Raw genomic sequence first — 3,210 nt, 5'->3', positions numbered from 1 at the left:
ATGTGATATTAATACATTCTGTGCTACGTGTTTTCTCAAACTGAACACATAAATATGTTTAGAAAGACACCTTGTTTTTATGATTTTTTTTTTTTTTTTTTTTTTTTTTTTCAGTTTGAGCATCTTCGAACTGCGGAGCTCAGGGTGAAAATGCACAAAGTGAAAAAAACACCCCAAAAAAATGAGATTTTGAATGTGTGATCTGCAGACCGGCTATGATCTTCAGCTCCAGTTATCAAGGGTTTTTTTTCTAAACAAAATAAATACTTATCTCACTGGAGATCAGTGCATGTTGAAGTCTGAGATCACACACACCACCACATGCACACGCACGCACGCACATACACACACACACACGCACACACGCACACACACACACACACACACAAAATCAAAATAAACTAACTAGCTTTGAGCGCCGGAGAAATCGTCGCAGGTTTGGGGACAAAATACTGAAGAAAAGATGTGAGCTAGCGACAAAGCTGAACTTCAAATGATACAAAAGAAAAGTGTTTTGTCTTCTTTTACATTTTCGGATGAAAGACGGGCGTAATTCTTAACCTGCGAAATCGGCAATTTAAACAACCTTCGATCCAATTGTGGTAAAAAAAAAAAAAAAAAAGCTCACCAAACTTTTCCGTCCAAAAACTACAAAGTATATCAAAGTATATAAACACTTTTAAAACCCTTAAAACAATAATGAAAATAATGTACTTGCTTCCGATTGGCTGGCAGGTGGACTTAAAACATATTGTATGTCAGCACTTTTTGTTAAAAGACGTGTTCAGCTTAAAGCTCAGAAACGACAACAGAGACATGGAGGAAAGCAGCCGGACACGGGGGGGAATTTGCCAATAAAGTTTTGTAGGAACGTCAATAAAATTAAAATCTCAACAGGCGACGTGTTTGTGACAAAGTGGGTTCGAAAAGACTTCTCAAAGTGGCGAGCACCAGACAAAGTGAGGTATCTGTTATTTGAATCAAAGTGTCCATCAATGACGCTGTCGAGTACAAAGAAGCATCCGGAAACTTTTAATTTGAAATCCTTCGCTGCACTTGAAGCGTCCCCCACACCCGGCAAACTCCACCCAAACGGCACAAAGAGTGAGATAAATCAAACCACAAAAAAACTTTTTTCAGATAATATATATAATATATAATATAATATATATATATATATAAAAAAAAACAGAATACTGAATGTCTTCGTGTGTGGCCTCTGTGTGTGTCTGTCTGTGTGTGTGTGTGTGTATGTGTGTGGCCTCTCTCTGTGTGTGTGTGTGTGTGTGCGTGTGTGTCCTCCTCAGGTTTCCAGCAGGATAAAGAGAGTCAGTCATCGTAACCGTCAGTCCATCAGCTTCAGTGCAGGAAACGTCTCTCGCGCAGAGTTTCTCTGCGGTTTTTGGTTTCCTAAAGGAAGCGGCGAGCGAGACAAAAAGGTGAAGGATGACGTTTGTTGACACCAGGCGGAGGAGAAGAAGAGAAGGCGGTGACGATCCACTGATGGCGGATGAATTTATGGCCAAGGTGAAAGTGAAAAAAAAGCTAAAAAAAAAAACAACCCTTAAGATTAGAACAAACAAGTGAAGATTCCGGCTAATAATCCAAACTCTGATAGAATCCATCGTTTGGGTTCAATCGAGTTTCCTTTGTCCTTGTCAGCGAGATAGAGCGAGAGGAAGGGATGATGGGAAATCTGGTTTTGGCAAAGGGCTTCACCGGAAACCAGCCGGATCCAACCGGACGCTCCTCCTCCCGGCTGCACAGATGGATCATGGGAAACAAAATGGTCGGATGGTTCGGGCCGGCTTCTCCTACAGCGAGAAAGAAGAGAGAAGAGAATGTTAGCAGAGCTGCAAATATCACTTTCATTACAGGAGGAGCCACCTGCCCTCTGCCACATATCTGTTTCCTATAGGCCCAATCACAACGTTTGTTCACAATGACTTCCGGGTACAAAACTTTACAAAACTAAACAACTAAAAGTTGTTTTAGTCGTGCAACAGAAAACTCAGATTGGACAGATAGTCTAGCTAGCTGTCTGGATTTACCCTGCAGAGATCTGAGGAGCAGTTAACCATATGTGTCATTTGTGCAATATGTAGGCTATTGGGGTTGTGCAATATGTTAGTTGTGTGATTCGTAGGCTATTGGGGTTGTCCAATATGTTAGTTGTGTGATTCGTAGGCTATTGGGGTTGTGCAATATGTTAGTTGTGTGATTCGTAGGCTATTGGGGTTGTGCAATATGTTAGTTGTGCAACAGAAAACTCAGATTGGACAGATAGTCTAGCTAGCTGTCTGGATTTACCCTGCAAAAATCTGAGGAGAAGTTAACCATATGTGTCATTTGTGCGATCCGTAGGCTATTGGGGTTGTGCAATATGTTAGTTGTGCAACATCTCATTGTGCAAGGGCTGTGCTACACTGGTTGTTCAGTTAAAAACTGCCACTGAAAGGAGGAGTTAATGTGCTTACTATATAGGTACCTGTCTAATGTATATGAGAGCATGTTTTGTGTTGCATGAGAGTATGTGTTGAGAGAAGCTTATTTTCTGTATTTTGTGTTGTCCTTGTAAAGCTGCGGAACGGACAGAGTACAAAACAAATTTCCCGTCAGGGACAATAAAGTATATCTTATCTTATAGTCCTTGTAAATCCACCGGAGCTTAAAAGGAAGGTAACAGTCATACGGCCGAGAAGAGTGACGTCCGGCGTTTTTCCGGCAATCCCGGAAGTGGAGCGGCATTGATATAGACTATACATCCACAAATCTACATCTGCCTCACACGCACACGCCCATCTACTCTCCTAACAACCCACGCACACCACGCCCATCCATGAGTCTCTGCATCATATCACCCCAACATGCACTTACAGTATGTCCTACTTGTAAGCTTTTGTAAACATGTTGTTCTGCCACACCTGATGTTCATCCTGTCATGTTTTCTTGCTCCACCGACTCAAAGAAAGGACAGAGGACTACTTTCAATATTGATTCATACATCAGCTATTTTTCAGGTAACTGACTAATTGTTTAGCGTAATACGTGAGTCATATTTACTTGCGTAAGATTACAGGAGTTTGAAATTAAGCTCACATACTGTTTAAAAATGTATGACATCCAAAATCCAAATGTATGTAATGAATGAAAACCCACTACATGGAAGAATGTTTTGTAGCCCCGGCTGCGGCCCACCTGCAACACCGC

At 41.4% G+C, this 3,210-nt stretch overlaps 1 protein-coding gene across 2 annotated transcripts in view; it reads right to left on the bottom strand.

Annotated features, from left to right (window-relative positions):
- Positions 1–1,400: 1,400 nt before the first annotated feature.
- Positions 1,401–3,210, bottom strand: part of si:ch211-264f5.6 (carcinoembryonic antigen-related cell adhesion molecule 5) — a 40,162-nt gene continuing 38,352 nt past the window's right edge. For both annotated transcript variants that reach the window (XM_031307705.2, XM_031307706.2), the window contains one exon: positions 1,401–1,814. The gene's annotated coding sequence lies outside the window, so the exon portion shown is untranslated. The remainder of the gene's footprint in view (positions 1,815–3,210) is intronic.

The sequence above is a fragment of the Sander lucioperca genome, chromosome 16 (assembly GCF_008315115.2).
Source record: "Sander lucioperca isolate FBNREF2018 chromosome 16, SLUC_FBN_1.2, whole genome shotgun sequence".
Lineage (NCBI taxonomy): Eukaryota > Metazoa > Chordata > Actinopteri > Perciformes > Percidae > Sander > Sander lucioperca.
Note: the sequence above shows the minus strand (reverse complement) of the source record. Positions and strands in the feature narration are given on the sequence as shown.